Source organism: Rhinolophus sinicus, linkage group LG05 (assembly GCF_036562045.2).
Source record: "Rhinolophus sinicus isolate RSC01 linkage group LG05, ASM3656204v1, whole genome shotgun sequence".
Lineage (NCBI taxonomy): Eukaryota > Metazoa > Chordata > Mammalia > Chiroptera > Rhinolophidae > Rhinolophus > Rhinolophus sinicus.
The window spans coordinates 156,972,453-156,991,748 of record NC_133755.1 but is presented as its reverse complement, the minus strand read 5'-3'; the positions used below and the strand labels follow the sequence as shown (position 1 = coordinate 156,991,748).

General features: G+C 38.9%; 1 protein-coding gene across 5 annotated transcripts in view; it reads right to left on the bottom strand.

The window, feature by feature from the left end:
* EYA4 (EYA transcriptional coactivator and phosphatase 4) overlaps nucleotides 1-19,296 on the bottom strand; it is a 286,539-nt gene that overhangs the window by 241,684 nt on the left and 25,559 nt on the right. For 2 of the 5 annotated variants that reach the window (XM_019732792.2, XM_019732795.2), the window contains one exon: nucleotides 9,234-9,363. The exons of 1 other annotated variant lie outside the window; for it this stretch is intronic. The gene's annotated coding sequence lies outside the window, so the exon portion shown is untranslated. Of the gene's footprint in view, nucleotides 1-9,233; nucleotides 9,539-10,146; nucleotides 10,338-19,296 lie in introns of those variants that run through there. 2 more of the 5 variants (XM_019732793.2, XM_074333607.1) reach the window with 2 other exon arrangements.

Genomic DNA, 19,296 nt, shown 5'->3' with positions numbered 1-19,296 from the left:
TCTCCAAATTTGTTGCTGAAGCTGTCCTGCCTCATAATGGTCACAACTATTACCGCTGCTCCCGATCTCATGGCAGAGGATGTCCAGTGAGTGCTACCTCCACTGCTCTCCTCCCCATTTCCTTTCTGCATTGTCAACCGAGGATCAGCATCAACCCAATCCCAGCAGGAATCCCCAATGTGGGGTGAGGTGAAGCAGGAAACTTTATTCAGTGCAAACATCTCAATCGGGATACTTAGCCCAATAGCGTTACAATTCATTTATGAAACAGCATGGCTGTGGGACAACATGGCTACCAGGCAGCCGTGGCTACCAGGCCCCTCTCTGGCTAGAGAGCTCTGCTCTGCTCCACTCCAGTCTGCTCCACTCTGTTGCAGCAAGATGTCTTCAGTGTCTCAGCTCCAGCCAAGGAAACACAGTTTTCAGTCTTTGGTGGAAAGGGAAGGTGGGCTGTACGAACCACAGGGGAACTGACTGATACAGAGAGAAGTCCTCACCCCTGGCCCTTGTTTGGATCATGCTCATGTAAAGGGACTCAAATTCTCACAGTTTGATTAGTCCAAAAAGCATTGTCCTGGTTGGTCAGCATGGAACCATTCTAACTGGTCAAAAAAGATGCTAATAAGGATAGAGGTGCACCACTCTGACCGGATGGGGAAAATCTCAGTCCTATTGAGTGAAATATAATTCCAGGAACTCCTTTATAAGGGTTAGCTCAGATGGCAGAAACACAGTGCAGGCAGGCAGCTCAGTGCCAGAGATAGGCAGCATAGCATAGGCTTCTCCCTGAAGCATGGCTTGTATGAGAGGCCATTGTTTAGAAGTGGCTGCTAGGCTCTGCTTTTAAATTTCAGCCCACAGGAGCCCTTCTTGGCAAGTACCTTCTCTCTTGAGGTCAACAGCATTCACACTCAACAGGAATTTACTGACCCCTACTTACTGTAGATATAGAGGTGACAAATATTGATAATTACTTCAGTAAATTCTCAGACTAGAACAGGATTTAAACTCATGTAACCTGTTACATTTCAATGTGACAGATGCTATGCTAAAGGTAGAAACTGCGTGCTTTGGCAGTAAAGAGAAAAGAAGCATCCAATTCAACCTTTGGAGGTCAGAGGAACTTACCGGAGGTAACACTTTGCATCTTGAGTCTTGAAAAAGAAGCAGGAAAGTTTCAGGGGCAGAGGAAAGATACCTCCCAGATAGAAAAAATCCCATGCACAAATAAATGAAGTGGAAATAACCAGAATGTATTCGAGAACAGTGTTTCCTATGGCTGGAGAAGAGATTTCTTGTGAGTGGGAGGTGAGATATGAGAATGGCCACCTGAGCAAGCTTCTCAGCATGAAGATGCCTTTTACCCTCTGCTAAGAATTTTGGAATTTGTCCTGTAAGCAACAGGAAATTTTTTAAAGAATTTTAAATTGAAGAGGAACCTGATTTAAAAAAAAAAGTGAACAAATGTGGTTGAACATCCTAGGGATGGGGAGAGAGTCTTGGAGAAAGATCCAGCATAGTCCAGAACAGTCCCCCAGGACACGCAGTCAAGATAACACAGCTATACTTCTTATGACAAAGACAATATGATAAATGTTCATAGGACATATGTCCACCTAAAGCTAACATGATAACCCGAGGATTAAACCTGTGACCTGGCTTACCATTGTTAATTCACTTACTATGCTAACCATTCCTTGTGAATGCTATATGCAAAGAAAAACTAAAACTTAATATAATAAGAGACTAAAAGCCCCAACGTCTTCAAAATTATAGAGTAGGAAAAAACAAAACAAAAACTATTCATCCCATTCTATTTTTTGCATGTCTTCTGCAACACTGATACAATGAAAGGTTGTTTAAAAAGCATTTACATCTACACAGACTTTTGCTGGGTATTTTCCTGAATGAAGTTTTTGAAAACTATCATCAACAATTAAGAAGACCAAAACAGACTTAAATTAAAAATCTTATTGGGTGAAGAAAGAAAAATAAAACAGTAGCATCATCTTAACACTTAAAAAGTCACATAAAACATTTTAGTAGTACCGTGTTTCCCCAAAAATAAGACCGGGTTTTATATTAAGTTTTGCTCCAAAAGATGCATTAGGGCTTACGTTCAGGGGATATCCTCTATCATGCTAGGGCTTATCATGCTAGGGCTTATTTTCCAGTTAGGTCTTATTTTCGGGGAAACACGGTATTGCTGTTCTTGACAGGCTTAGTGAGGTATGCATTCTTAAGTGACCTACTAGAAGCACAGTTTGAGATTATTGAAAACCTGCAAAATGAAATTTGAACATGACTCACCCACCTTGTGATTAAATTTGGCTAGAATTACTAAAGTCATAATCAAGCATGAATATACATCTGCATTAAAATATAAAATTCTAAATGAAAAGCATTAGCTAATTCGGAGACCTGTTGATTCCCCAACTCACCATCACTTTCAACATACTAGACACATTAAGGTAGAAATAGTCAATTTCTTAGAATATTCAGGTCTTTGCAAATCCTTTAACATTAGGGAGTTCAGAGTCAGAGCTGAAACATAATGAATAGATCACTCCACTGGGTATATGCAGAGGTCTGTGAATTGTGTATATGACCTTCCAGAGAATAAGCTCTCTCAGTATGTGGTACATGTACTTGATTAAGGATAGAATTTCAAATGTAATGCTATTGCTTTTTTGAGTAGAATTAAACTTAATGGCATATGAATGTAAATTTTTATGATTTAATTTTAGTCTTTCACAAGAAATGTCCCTTTCATTTTAAAAAGATTGGAGGCAAGAACAACAGAAACAGTAGCAACAATTTAAATGAAAATATAGGGCCACTTAAATTTATGCCACTGCTAATGATGTTTCTTCATAAAGTCTTTAAAGGAAAAAAGATGCTCTAATAAAACAAATCTTTGCATGTACAAATTCTCTGTGCCTCATTCAGATCTATAACTCTCTGTGGGAAACATTTTGACTATTTTTATTTTTTCAGTATTAAACTGAAACAAAGTTGCAGATTGGTCAATAAGAATACTCAGGTTATACTAGAATGGGCAGACATACCTTTTGCCTGTGTATTACACTAGAGAGATTTCAAAGCTGTTTTTGTTCTTTTCTTTTTTTAGTGGACGACATACTAACATACTAGAGCAGGTATTCTGAATTGTCCTCTTTCATCAGACTTATTAATTTTTTCAGTGATTTTTTTACACACTTGAATACCCTCACAGAAACTCTGGGAGGTGGCAGTGGTTGGAGCGCAGTGTTGGTGAATGATTCGCAGGCCACTCACATCCTGCTTCACTCAAAAAAAGTGGATAATTCTCTAGTGGGCATAGTGTCAATTTTTAATTGAATAAAGAAATCTGTGGCTAAATACATAAATAAGTTAAAAATGAAAACCACTGCTTCAGTGGAAAAAAGACATTAAAGTTATAAAACAGATTATTAATAGCAAAACGAAAGTGTTCACCTAGAGAAAACCTTAAAAATGCAAAGTCTGATATTCTGGTAAATGGAAAATATTTCCAAATTATGGATGACCCCATAATAATTTAAACTTGCCTCTAGAAATTCATGATGCGGCCCCTATTAGTTGGTTTAACATAAATGTGTAGATCTGAGATTCATAACCAGCATTTAAGCTTAAAACAAACAAACAAAACAAAACAACAAAACCTGTAAAACTGATAACTTCTACCAATGGATAAGACTGGAAAAGTAAAGAAAAATACTACATGTAAGTTAAATATTAAAAAAGATCTAGTTATAAGTTCTTGACATTTGGGAAGCATTCCAGAGTAACAGTTTCTTCAAATTAGTCGTTTGTCACCAACCTTTGTTATTTTGGCTGTTTCAGCCAAGCACTTGTTCACTGTTATTTAATATGTTTCTTTAAATAGGTGCTTTTTAAAATTATTTTTACTTCAACATCTTTTTGGCCTTGTTTTAAACAACATTATCCATGAAAGTATAAGTTTAAAGTGAAATTTAACATATTTTTAAATATCCTTAGAAATATATAATTAATAATATAAAAATAAAATGTTTGGGTACTACCTAAAATGAACTCATCTTTGACTGGTAGGAGCAACTGCCTAGTACATTGCTTAAGGACAAGGGATGTGGTGTCAGACTGCAGAGTTGGGATCCTGGCTCCACTCCACTGCGTGACTGGGTCTCAGTTTCCTCATCTGTAAAACGGGAATAATAAAAGTACCTAATTTGTAGCACAGTTGAAAAGATGAAAATTAGGTAACCCACATAAATACTTTAAAGTGTCTCGCATTAAGTAAATCAGTAAATGTCAGCTGTGATGTTATGACGATGATAATGATTGATGACAATGGTGATTACTTAGAAATATTACAACTATACAAAAACTAAACTGTCAATTTTATTTTAAAATATACTTTAAGATATAAATATATATAAGAAAATATACTTCATATATTAAATTTCACAATGGCTATTCTATATTGGTTTAATGAAACTTCACTTTGAAAATATTCAAATGTGATCATAGCAATCAGATTAACCTAAAAATTTCCATCTAAAACAAAATCTACCTGTGAAAAAAATAATATTAAAAATCCTAACATGATCATATAGGTCTTTCTCTCATGGCTCAGAAGGACATTACAATAAATTTGCTTACTGTACGTAAATAAAAGCTTAAAAATGACTATGTTGTATTAAAATGTTTCATATGGAGAAAAAATTAGAATTCCTGGCATTTTAGTATGGTGTTATTCTTCATCAGCCATGCATTGAAATCTCAGGGTGAGGAAAGGGCCAGACCAATGCTGAAAGGTTTCAAATATCAAACTATACTATTATGTCAGTGCCCTAAGATCAATTAGCACCTTTCAATGACAGAAAAGGTTACAGTCAGACTCCGAGGTGCACTCTCTGAAACTGTTTTAACCCACCATATAAATGTGGTTTTGATAACTCAAAATGGTTTCTATTTTTAAATTAATCTGTTTCATCTCTTTTTCTGAAAGAGGGAAAAGTGGTTAGGAAAGTAAGGATAGTGGTATTCGTTTTCAGTACCTCTCTACTAGTAAAAACATCGATGGGGACATGATAAGAGCCATAAACTTTCAAGAGCAAAATGGTGTATCATGAAGGCATGTATTAATGTGCAGGGCCACAAGCAATATTAGGTGACAGTAATGTTTACAAAGGATTCAAACTTAAAAGCAATTGAAGTTGCTTGTCCTGCTTTTGAATATGATTCTTGTTTATTTTCTTCCACTCAAGTTCAAGTTAAATGATGCCAAGTTCAGCTCCATGTACAATTTAATGAATATTCAGTGCCCCCACATTAATGCACATCTAACTACAAAACTCAGTATTACACATACTGCAATTAAATACACGTTGCATCTCATGCATCTCTGGAATAAATGCCTGAAAGAGCATGTCATTTCTTAGTTCACCGGGAAAAATTCATGAGAGAAGCAGGTACACAGCAACCTCATCCCATTCCTCCTTGGTGTGGATTTCATTCACCTAGTAACCATTGTAATAAAATCCCCCAACTGTATTTCTGAATACAGTTAGTTTAAGATCCTCTACAGGGAGACACACTATAAGAGTTTAGAATATGTAAGAATAATATGCATTTGTAAAAGAAACTGTCATGATTATATTCTCACTGAAAAAATATCAAGGTGTTTGATAGAGATTTGTTCAGCTCTTCAATGAGAGGATTCAAAACGTCTTCTGCTTTTGATAGCACGCTTTTCTGTTTGTTGCTTAAATGAGTGATCTGAAATATTTACAACCAGACAGTACCTAATTTTAGGTTTTAAGTGCTTTAACAGCTCCATGAAATATGATCAGCAGCTGCAATACAGAACTATGGTGAATTAAACTCCTTATAAAGGGGGGCCTGTTTTTACTGAATGTTCAGTGTTCCTGCATTTACCTAATAGAAAAAAAAGGATAATGAAAAAACATAATAAATACTTGCACTCTTAAATTACTTAACACTTCACTAAGTCTTGAAAAGGATTATCTCCTCTCTTCTTGAATTCTGCATAAAAAGTTCCATTGGGTGAAATAAGTTTATTTGAGAGTTAGAATGTGAACTTTCTAACATCCTAACTTTTCATAACAATAGTTATATTTTTTTCTACCATTCTAATTTTCTGAAAATTCTGGATAATTCAATTACAGTGCATGAATTTTTAAAAAATGAAGTACCAAGCCACACAAATATATTTTTAGACACGGCATCAGTCAGTCATTTAGAGCTTGCAACAGAGATTGAAAACATGAAACTGGACACTCTATTTCCCGTGGCTATGTAAAATTTATTTACACCCCAAATCACAATATAAATAAAAAGGAAACTCTTAGAAATAAACGATTTATTTTTCTTTTTTTTAACTCAGAGGTTTGTTGAAAGAAAAATATATAGCAAAATGACAAACTACTCATCTGCCAGTCTCCCCTCAAAAAAGAAACTTTTGTGGAAGCAACTTTTTTTCAGTTAGCTTCCACGAATCCTCAAGAATGCAGTGTCTATATTTTTTAATAATAATAATGATTGTTCTTGCACAATTTCTTTTTATACAAATCAGGGTATTTTAATTTTTGAACTCGAACATATTATTTAAAATAAATATTAGCTTTGAACACATACATAAAACTTTTTCTAAAAGAAATTAACTTCCTAATATCCAATAAAATACTTACTAATAAATAAAAATAATGAAGTGAATTTTTTATTTCAATTTTATTTGTGAAACCCCCTCTAATTATGATGGCTTTAAAATGTTGAAGCACACTATTTTCAGGAAATTGACAAAAGAAAACAGGCTTTTGAAAACCACATTGATTTTATACCGTCACCTATAAGGAAAGATAAAGATATACCTCTAATAATCAGAGGGAAAAAAAGTTTCCAGATAATCTAATTATGTTACTTTCAAAGCTGTAACTGTCAAAGGTTTAAACCTGCTTGTACAGTCATTTCTAAAAATTGGTTTTACTCTGAATGACTTACAACTTTTAATCAGGTGGAACAAACTATTTTTATGGTTTATAATAACAATAAAAATGGATGTAGCTATATCTGTGTTTGGTATTGTTGCCATAAAAATTAAAGTCTGGCAGTCTAGCCCCACACAAAACAGTTTGTCTCTTATTACTAGTACTGCTACTTACTTCTTGGGATAATGTTATTTTAAAAAACACACAAATGTCTTTGAATGCAGGCTCCTAAAAGACACCATACCACATATCAAATATTTTGTTTTAGGATCCTCTCCCCAACCCCTTTCCTAGTTTTTGGTTCTTGAGCTATAACCTGACCAGATATATTTTAAAAGAAAAGGGGCCCGGTGGGGACGGGGGGAATGTTTCTGCTCAAGAAGTTCTACCCGAGAAAGGTTATCAAGTATAATTGTTGTCCCGAGGAGGTTTTTAAAAATATAAACAAAAAGAACCTAACCAAAAAAAAAAAAAAAAGTCATCGTCAACTTTGAATACTGTCAGTCACCCATGTGTAAATGAAACTTCAGAAGCTGTTGAAGGAGAGCCGGCTGGTTGTTAAACGCTCCTAAGACTCCCACCTACGTCCCGAAGGAGCCCCGCACTGAAACTGACAAACGCCCGAGGGTGCAAAAAGTGGCCGCGGATGAGAAGGGGAACAAAATGCCATATTGGAGAAGATATGCTTCGCTCCATCAGTTACGTTGATCCCAGGGTGCCAAGCCAAAAGGGGTAAGGGAGAAAGAAAACTGTTAAGTATGAGCTCTTAATGTGAAACCTAACCTGTTGGTTCTCTTAGGTATCAGATTTTGGAAGTGTCTGTAATGACAGCCAGGAAAGCAAATTAATGGCCAACGGCCCACTGGGTTTGAACACGAGACTCCTGTTACCTCCTCACAGATCAAGTACACAACACACACGCACACGGAGGAGCTCCACGTGGAACTGCTCTGAAACCAAAACACACGCCCCTTCGCTCTTCTGCACCTTGGCAGAAAGGGCTGCACCTTCCTCCACTGCCCTCCGGTTGTATTCATGAATGATTCTGCCCGCTGGGTAGTGAAGGGCACAGGCGCAGAGACCCGGGGAGCGGTTCTCCAGCGTCCCCAAACAACACCTTCCCCCCATACACATTCACCCAAAGCACAACCCCCCTAGCCTCCAAGGACAAGGGAAAGAGAGGTGCTGGTGAGGGGTGACACTGCCACCCCAACTCAAGAGATGACAAAAATTAAACTGCGCTCTCCAGTTTTGCCACAGCTTTGCCGAGGGACTGGGTCAGCAAATTCCCTAATAGCTCCAAGCTGTTCCGAATAACGAATACAAAGAAAGAAATATCTTTAAAGTGCTACTAAACGAAAGTTCTGGCTGCTGTGTGGCGTGAAATAAAACAAGCACACACAGGGTCTACTTCCAAATCCCGCTTAACGAAGCTAAAACAGCGAGCCGTTTCCAGTCTCACAACCACCCCCGACCCAGCAGGCTGTGAAACGGGAGAAAACCTGCTTCCCCAGCCAGATCCCTTCGTTTGGAGATGTTATAATCCCTTGATGGCATCCGCGCCCCGAGCCAATGAACGCGACTCCTCTGACAAGGCGCCTCTAATTTCACGGACCCTGGCAAACTGCAGGAGACATTCGGACCACGCCACATAAAAACTATTAAAGTGGGATGGCCGCAGTTTAAAAGCCCGGTTCGTGCCTGGAGATTAAAGCACAAGCACTGATCCTACGTACGCACCCAGCATCTTGAAAACCCCAGGCACCCGGGGCCCTCCACCGGACCAGGTCAGCATCCTTGCGCCTGGCTTATCTAGGGATCATCACAAAGTAATAAATGTCACAGGAAGGATGGAGGGGAGACCCTGGGGTGCGCACCTCAATGAGACAGGGGCGGAGTGCAGGTAGGGAGCGGCGCACCCCGTTTTGCACCGGCTCCAGCGCGGTCCCACGAGAAACACTCAGGCTCGGTGAGGACCCTCGGGGCGCGGTGGCATTCTCCAGCGCAGAGCGCACCACTGCAGTCCCAGCGGCCCGCACCCTCCAGCGTGAGGTACTCAGCCTGCGAGCTCCCGCGGGGACCCCGAAGCCCACACACTGGCTGCGCACCCTCGGTCCCCAGCACTGGGAGCCGCGCGCACTTTCTTAGGGAGAGTTTACCGTCCCCTTAAACCTGAACCCCGCAGGCCGGCCCCAGGACGGGATCGGAAGAAGGGACACTCACCTCCGGCCGCCCCGACCGCCTCGAGATCCCGAAGTTCAAGTGTCTGTCCGGACAGCGGATCCCTGCGTCCGTATTTAGGTATTTATTCTCGTCCCTTGCAGTGTTGAAGTTTCCCCTTCGCGCTGTGCGTCTGGTGAAAACAGGACATCCCCTTCGGTTACCCCCCAACAAATAGCGTACACAAGTGGGGGAGAAACGGGGCGGGGGACAAGCTGGCTCCGAGGGGGAGGAGGAAAGGAGAGGAGCCAAAACTCTGGACTGACGACAGGAAAAAAAAAAAAAAAAGTAGAAGAAAAGAAAAAGAGAGCGCGCGCCCAGCCACCACAGTCGTCACTCCCCAGCTTTTCCCAAAGCTCTGTCCCCCTCTGAAAGGGAAGAGACAACTTCACGTGAACAGGCTCGAAGTTTTGCGCGGAAGCCGGGAGCGGCGGAGTGTGCGCCGCGCTGCGGGCAGCCTCGCACTTGCGAGCGGGGTTGGGGGAGGGGGACGCCGCCGCCTGCGCCCGCGGCCACTGGAGGCCGCCGGGGGCCTGGAGCAGGGCTACAAGGGGCGGCAGAGCGCGGGGAACTGACTCCTTTTTATTCGACCTCGGATGACTGGCTGTTGTCATCATTTGCGATCCTGCGTGGGGACCGCTCGGGACCCTTGGCGTCCCGGGTGGCGCCGCGCTAATCTCCGAGCTCTCAGCGCCGTCCCCACCCCGCCCCCATCGGCCTGGCGCCGGCTGCTGTGACCTCCCGGTTGAGGGGAGGGACCCGAGGCCGCATTCTCCACCCCGGACAAGGGAACCGCTGTCTGTCCCCCACCTGCTTCTACAGGGCAGCCCCCGAGTCCTCTCAAACTCTGCCCGCTACCCGTCCTGGGTGTAGGCCACTGCCAGCTACCCGTCCTGATGGATTCCTTTCCACTTACCCCAAGGGAGGAAACAGAAGGGACTTCGCCTACTTGCAACAACGTAAAATAAAAACCAACCCACTCCAGACTGGGGAGCTTTCTCTGAAGGGAGAAAATACCCTTTTCCGTGAAGATGTATGCTAGGAACAAGTAAGCAATCTGGGGATAGGCTGTGCTGGGAAGGGCCTGGGCCCCTTCCAGGGCTGGGCACAGGTATAGGCATCCCTCCCAGACACCCAAAGGTCAGACAGCGATGACGACTGACTTCCAAGGCAGCGTCAGAGCTTCCCTAGGCACATTGCTGAAGTGACATTTCATGCCTAAGCCTTCTGCACATGCATTATGTACCCACATAGGGTTGTACACGTGTGTATCACAACCAGAGGCTGAAGCAAAGTAGACAATAAACAATACATAAATTTTGCATCCATTTAATCACCTCTTCCTAAAACCTATTGTCTATTTCAGGAGCATCTTCTTTGTCACATCAATTATAAATGTTTTAATTTACTGAGCGTCAGTCGTTACACGGGTCACCTATGGTACATGTGAGTTCATTTAATTTCGCAGTAACACTGCGATGGTTATTTAAACCCATACAAGAGCTAAGTAAACTGAGGCCCAATGAAACCTAAGTAACCTTCCCAAAGACAAACCCAGTGGTATCTAACCAGAAATCCTATGATTCAACAAGCAGCCCCCGGCCCCACCAATGCCTTAGATGTGGCCTGAGACATTACAAGTTAACTAGGATAAATTACTCCCATTCAAAGAAACTTTAGTTGTAATATATTGTTGACTAAAATTATATTCTGTGAAAAGTTCAGAAAAAATTCTCCCCTCTACTTCAGCTTGGTCTTCTGTAACTGATATGAACACTGTCAAGTTCTAAAGCAAAAACCTATACTGAATACTTGCAGTTACAATTTATATTTTAATTGCTGGGGCATTATCTACAATTATTAACAAGCAATGGAAAAGGTAAGGCTGTAAATTTAAACTGATAAAGGTATTCATTTCTGCTCTCACCACTCACTGGGTGTTCTTTCTTGCAAATTAATTGGGGGTGGGGGTGGGGGTGGGCTTAAGCACTTGCCAGGCATAATGTTCCTTTATCTGGTTCTCAAGGAAGAAAGGGTTCTGGTGGTGGGTTTGGCACAAAGAAGATTTGGAGAATGGTCTAGAGCACATTCTGGCCTGAAGACGATGCCAGTTAGCATGCACTTAAGATGGAAATATCAATGGGTAGATTTCAATAACTTTGTAGATCTTATTTTCCCCCATTTTACAGGAGAGAAAGCTAAGGGCTCATAATTTTTATCAACTTCCTAATAAATGACAGACTTAAGATTAAAACCATCCTCTGTGTCAGCCCAAAGACCACTTTTAGCCACTGTGATAGTAGTAATAGTGGTAACAGTCAGAAAATTAGTAATTATTTTTAGTAAAGTGTATATGTTATAGGCAAAATATGGAATTTAAAAGTTTTGTGAATCATTCAGTGTCTAGGAATGTTCAGTAGCTGTAGCAAATATCACGTAAAAATTAAGTACAATGCTTAATTTAATACTCTCCTTGTAAGGACACAACATTTTGAATTTCATTTTGGCATAGAATATTATGTGTCAATTTGACCTCTAAATGAAGGTGGAGAGATGCATAATTTGGATGAAATAAAAATTTGTGCTTTAGTACATACAGATTACTGTTCACACAAATATAGTTGTTTAGCATGTTTCTTTACTCCCCCTAAAATCAGATTTTCAGTAATACTGACCTTGCTTTCAAATTGCTTTGCTCCCACATATTTTTTACATTTCTACATAATAAAATGTTCACAGAAGTTATCCAAAAACCCCAGAATTATAGCACAGTATTAGTTATTCAACTTCTTATTACCGTGTTTCCTCGAAAATAAGACCGGCTCTTATATTAATTTTGCTCCAAAAGATGCATTGGGGCTCATGTTCAGGGGATGTCTTACTGAAAAATCATGCTAGGGCTTATTTTCCAGTTAGGTCTTATTTTCGGGGAAACACGGTATTAGTTTCCAATCTATCTAGTCTTAAAAATATATATATACATACATATATATGTATATATATAGATAGATACATGTATCTATATATATACGTGTGTGTGTGTGTGTGTGTATATATATATATGTATACATATATATATATATATATTACATTACATGGATACCTATATATATATATATATATTACATGGATGCCATTAGGAGTTATATACAGGTCACATTTTTAGTCCACATTAGAATTAAAAAGTTGAAAATAGGCAATAAAAAATTGTAAGTTTCTATAAGGAAAAATATATTGCTTGTTTCAACAGGGTACTATTTCCAGGATTTCTATTAAATACCACTTTTATAATTTTTGCCATATCACCTGTAATATTCATTTAATATTTTTCTTTAAATAATCTACTAAATACGTTTATATGATAAAGGAAACTTTTTGTCATCACCATAAACGGAAAACCAACATAATTAGCCATGAATAGAAGGCCATCTTGCTAATTAATCCATATTGTGGAAATAAAAATCATTTATCCTGTAAAACCTAAAATCATCTCACACACCACTTTGAGAAACAGTGGTTTAAAGAATTACATTTGCTATGTCCCTCAGGCTCTCCAGAACATATTTTCAAGCCTGCCCTTTCCATAACTGTAGAGAAATGTTGAGTCTTAGATGCTTTTAGGTATTACTTTTTAAATTCTGTTCTTTTTTTCTTTAATTTTCTTGCCTAAAGTATACTTGAAGCATCTGAAGTTGAAGTGTCTTTTTGAAATTAATTTACTTTTTATTGTTTTTCTTACTGTTTTACTTGTAGTAAAATTCAAATAATTCATAAGCACACAACTAAAAACCAAATTACTCTCCTGAGAGACTATTCCAGTTACCCATTAACCTCCTTCTCATCTCCACATCCCCCCCTCAACACCCCCTTCATCTTAGGCCTTAACCACTGAGAAAGGAACTTTGTAACTCTTAATGTCATGAAGTGGCAGCATCTACCGGCCCAGTTTGGAACTGCAACAAAGTTCTACAAGGCAATGAGTAGAGGGGAAAGTAGATCAATGCGAGAAGCTCAAAGGGCCTGAGAGGACATGTGTAGAAATTCTGAAGCCTGAAATCTGCTGGAAAATTCTGGAAATGATTCAGAAACACTAACAGGCCCTACATGACATGAATCAGGCCATCGGAATATCCATAAATATGACTTTATAGTGAAAATCTGTGGAAATATAAGATTCACTTATGAGTATTCCCTTAACCAACCCCGTAGGGACAGGATTTATCTGCAGCTATCATCTACTACTTGTTTATTTTTCAGGTGTGCACGGCACTATTTTGGCATTTTATATAAGTCAAATTAAACAGACAAAGCCATCTAGGGGCTCATAATCCAAACACAATTTCTATTTTAATTTCATTTTAAAGCAACCTTAAGGGAAAACAATTCCATCCCTTTAGTAAGAACAAAGTTTAGGCAAAAAACAAACAAACAAACAAACAAAAAGAATAAGACACTACATTCACCAAAAAAGAAAACAGAAGATTGGGTGTTTGTAGAAATAATACCAAAACAGACCTTTTGAGTTACCCTACCTATTGGTATAACTTTGAACTCCAGCTGGACATATACACAATTCTTTAAAAATAAAGCCATTCGGTTGTTTCTTAGTAAATTCTAAGTGAAACCCTTTGAGCTTTGGGAGAATGGACTTTTAGAGGCCAGCATCAATACAAACTAGATTGAATTCTATTTTATTGGACTACTCTACCGATGACAGAACAAATGAGTATACAACATGATTGCCCAGGACTCTAAAGTGTTGTGCTGCTGATTTTCTAAAATCTGTAAATAAACACCCTTTCCGGATAATTCTGTGCAAACAGATCAAGCTTAAAAAGGGTTCTACTGGTTTGTGAAAGTGAAGAAATTAGATTTTTAGGGGACCTGTTGGGTCATTCTCTTCTGAGGGGCTCTCAGCTACACTTCCTCATTCTTGGCAGTGTCTCTAAAGAAAAGGAAATACACACTCTCCAGGACACGGCTTCATTATATTCACTTTCAAATTCTCTCTTGAATTTTTTTCCCCAAGTTAAATCTTTTTCATACCATATTATGCAATTCTACTCTAACGTTCATGTTTACACCCAACCTTCAGATGTTTATAAACAGATATCATGCCCACTTTTAGTCATCTGTTAGCCACGTTAAACAAATGTAAGGCCTTTTAATCTTGTTTCAAGATTAAAAGTATCTCCAAGCCCTTAATCATTCTTATTGCTTGTCTCTGAACTATTTCCAGTTTCCTAGATGTTCATTTTTGTTTAGAGGTATCCCATGTTGAATGCATTGTTCCAGGTGTGGTCTCATTAACATACTAGAATGAGTCCCTTTTTTTCTTCTGTGGCATTACATTTTGGCTCACTGCAAATTCTCACCAACTCATGCTGCTTTCATATTCTAACAAACCTACCCACAATTTTTTCCCCTCTATTTTCACTTCACATTGTGTTTCTTTTGAATACTGTAACAACCCTGATTTCTCAAGTACTTCAAATGCCCAGTTTTAAATGATTATAACAGGCAGTATATGAAAAATATCACTTTGTTGTCCTTTTGATTTCCTTGCTGTATCACTGCCTACATATCAACATTGGAAAGATCTAATTCATTTTTTTATATACATCTCTTTATTATATATCCTTACGATGTTTATCTGCTTACAAAAAATTGTCTGCTGATTATAATTCGAAAGTCCCCAAATACACAATTCCATGATTGGCAGAAGAAGGGATTTCACTTTATAGATGGCAAATAAATTGATTTGACATTTTAAAGTAACGCGTTTGGCACGATTAACTCCAGTATCCACGTATTTTATAAAATCTCAAAGTTAGGAAGATCGCTAAATTGCAACAATCCATTTAGACTGTAGGTATTTGAATGAAAATAGTATATCACTGAAAACTGTAGTGAATGCTTTGTTATGTCCATTCCTTCCACTATATTTTAGAGCACGTTTAGAAACAATTTCTTTATGCGATGTGTTTCAATTTTAAGTGTATATGCTCAGCACCCCTTCAACATGCATTAAAATGACTTTCCTGTTCTAATTTCTTGATTCTGCCACCAACCCCCTCAAATAGTGGTCGGCATTCAGTACACCTACTTCTAGACTCCACTAAATCCTAGAGATCTGATTTCTGCTCATTTCTTTACTGAGACTGCTCTCTTTAATATCATCAATGGTCTCCTAATGATCGCTCAGGCTTCTGCTAACCCCACTTTCAGTTTCCATGATTCTGTCTTTATCCTGTGATTGCTACTTCTCTAGTTCCACAGAGCCTTTTCTTTTCCTCTTAATTATACTCAAAAATAGACCTAGACATATGTTCTCTTCTCTTTCTTCACTATGTTCTCTCTTGTTTACAATTTTATTCACATCCATAATCTCTTCTTTTACTTCTCAATGGGTGATTTAAAGACATAAATCTGCTTTCCAGAAGGCTGGGCATTCTCAACTGCAGATCTTGTTGGCCAAACATACTCAGAGCTGAATGCGTCATTCCTGTCCTCTCTGTCCCTCCCATCAGCTCCTCTTCTTGACTTAATTTTGTTAATGGAACCACCTTCATCCAGGCTCAACACTTAGAATTCACCCTTCACTGCTCTTCCTTATCTTTCATATACGATAAGCCAACAGGACAAGTTTACTGTGTTGGCAGTGTCTCCTCATCTATCTTTTCATTTCTTTATCATTACTGCCACTCCAAGCCCATTTCCATATCTGCCTCTGTTCATAATTGTCATTCTCTTCAACTAGGCTCTTCTATGCCCATTCATTAGACAGAAATATGAGTTTTTCTTTCTCTAAAGTGAATCTCTTGTCTCAGTTAAAAATCTCCAGTAGGTTCCAAATGTCTATTTAATAAAGTACAAATGCCTTCACCCAGCAGTGACAAATGCCCAGAGCAGATATGGCAGACCAGAACCTTGCATCTTCCTTTCCCTCCTGTGCATAATACCTTGCATCTAGCTCTTGATAAATATTTACACACACACACACACACACACACACACACACACACACACAAATAGATGTTCAAATGAACTGCAATATTGTTCTGACTGCAATAGAGTGAAGAACATGGAGTGTGATGAGGACCCTCCTTCCGTGTATTTAATTTGGTCAAAATTGTGGAAGGCCAACTCATGGAGGATCTCCTTTGGGCAATTTGATTTAACCTCTAAACCCCAAAGAACATTCCTCTTTTGAATTCTACTTCTTATTATTCCACAGTAGCAGAGATAAAATGTTCTGCACGGGTCCTATAGTTCGGGATTTGTGATGAACCATCCCAGGGTCATGCTAGAATTTTCAAAGCAGTCTATGAGTTCAAAAGAACAGAGACTGGGGCTTGTGGCTCAGGAGGGGAGGATGAGGGCAAACCAAGGAGACAGGAAACGTTATGATCTACAGGAAACTGAGGGCTGGGTGAGAAAAAGACAGCAGAGGGAGGATTTGGGATGACTGCCTTTTATCCCCCCCTTATTAGTGGGAACGTAATAAGCACTCACTATTACTGCGCTGAACTAAATGAACTGATCCCGCTGCCGTTCTCCTGCTAACTTGATTTTAACTAAAAGTGAGCCATAGGTCCCCCATCTAAATCAGAGGGATGAGCCCACAAACCTTTATTCCAAGATGAAATAAATTAGTGTGTGCATGAGACACCTTAGGGACAGCTTGGTGCTGTTGCTCCTCCATTCTGCCTCATTTGAATATTTGAATGCTTAAAAAATTGGAGTATTCTTTGGACTGTCCTTCAAAGAGGTAATCTAGATGATAAGAATTGACCCCTTGTCCCCAAGAGAGCCAATAAAGAGGCTATTTTAATTCTGAATGAAGAAAAAATAAGGAACCCATAAACACTTAATATTTCCACCAAATCGGCCCTGTTGCCACAAATTATTCATAACCGCCAGGAGGAAGCCACCTAGGACATCGACCCAGAGGAAATCAAGGGCCTGGCAGCATTGCCTAGTTTTCATCCTTGGTCTCAGGATATCAAATTCCTGAAACCTTCTTCTTTTGCTGTCAAATCTTTTCACTAGTCCTCCAGTTTTCAGACCTGTTATTGGTGAATGGTCCTACTGACAAGCTCCTTGCTGGAACTTTCTTCTCCCTTCTGTGGTTCTGAGCTAGCCTCGTCACTTCCACCTCTCTGAACACTCCTTTGTGATCCTTTCCTTGAACCCCCTCTGGCCACTAAATGTGGCTATTCCTTAGTATATGCTCTTAGCATTCAAGCATGCTTACTCAGTTCAAGGAGGTGCAGAAATGAACCAGGCACAGTCCTTTCCTCTAGAAAATTTCAGTCTAGAGCAGGAAATAGGGCATTTAAAAATAGTTATTACATGAGAAAGTGTCAAGCTCCTTAAAAGAAACATTGACAAACAAGCTATTTTAGTTCAGAGCAGAGAGAGTTTGCTTCCAGCTAAGGGAAAGAGAAGGTAGCATTTGGACCTGGCCTTAGAGTCTGAAGAGAATTTATGCATAGGAATATCTATAATTCAATACAACAAAAACAGAAGCCCTCATCTCTCCCTTTCAGCCTTCCCCCAAACAAGATACCCTCTCCCCATGTTCCCTTATGTATGAATAGCACCAATGACCTTCCAGCCACATAGAGGGGTAAATGAGTCCTTCCATGCCTTAGACCTGCTCATCCAATCTGTTGCTAAGTTCTGTAGCTTCCACTTCTGCCATAAATTTTGCTTTCTGCCCTGTTTTTCAATTTTTTTTTTAAATACTAACTTAATCTGGGCCTCATTTATGCTCAAACTATTTAAGTAGCCATATAATTGGTTTTCCCATTTCTAATACCTTTCCTCACATCTATCAGATTAATCACATTACAACACAGTTTTATTCATATTACTCCTTTATGGGTGTTTTTGGGGGGTGAGGGGGACCTTTTTGCCCACATTCCAGAGCCTCCAATTTTTGTTCCCATCCTGTCTTTCCAACACTATCTGTTTTATTCTGAGTCACCCAGACATGGATAATCTTTGGTGTTTCTTATGAACGTCCTCCATTGTTGTATGTGTCTTGGGTGTGGATAATAATCTACTTAGTGTATGACTGCTCGTAGCATGTTGCAGGCCGACTATATTTTATTCATCTTTGAATTCTCTATGGTGCTTAATGTAGAATCACACACATACTTGGCACTCCATTAAATCGTGTTGAATAAATCAATGATAACTCTTTAATTGATATACTATATACATACTGTCTGAGCCTCCTTGTACTGCCTGAGCATCATTGAAATATACCTTTGGATTCTTGGTAAAGCTATTAAAAAAAACAAAAAACAAACAAACAAAGACACAAGAAATCCTAACAGTGGAAGAGGTTATTGCATCTATTTCATAGGCTATAGTTGAGAATTAGTTCATAGCATTATACGTTCTCTTTTCTGTGAAGACAAAGAAGTCTTAATATCGCAAGAATTACAGGCTGCTTATATCGTGAGGGCACTGAGATTTGTGTAACTAATCAAGTTTATGTTTTTGACTTACTGCTCAAAAGTTAGGACCACATTTGGGACTCACCCTCAGCAAGGGTATCGGCTGCTGGGCTTTGTCTTTTTGTATTAGCCTCGACCCTACACTATTTTAGGCCTCATCCTACCTTTTTTCTTTCTCATGTGCTTTTCATTTGTTTTCTAATCACATTTTATCCATATAAGCTGCCTATAAATAAATAGCTTTTAAAAGTGTTCACACTGTTTTGAATGATTATGTAACAAAAATAGGGCAAAGGTCATCAAAGTATATCCAGGTCTAGAATTTTAGGAATCTTGCATTTAAAAAAATACATCATTCATTTTTATGAAGAAATTCTTTCTACTGTTTCTCTAACTTGTTTATTCTACCCTTGTCAGCAACCCACTAAAAAGTTCCAGATTATTTCTATTATTTTATTAATAACAAGATAATAATTGTCATAGAATAATTGATTTTATAAACCTATACATAGGCTTGGTTATGATCTAGCCTAAACTTCTATTCTCTAGCTACAAAACTCTAGTTGCAGAGAATTTCAGTGATTCGCTCATTAATT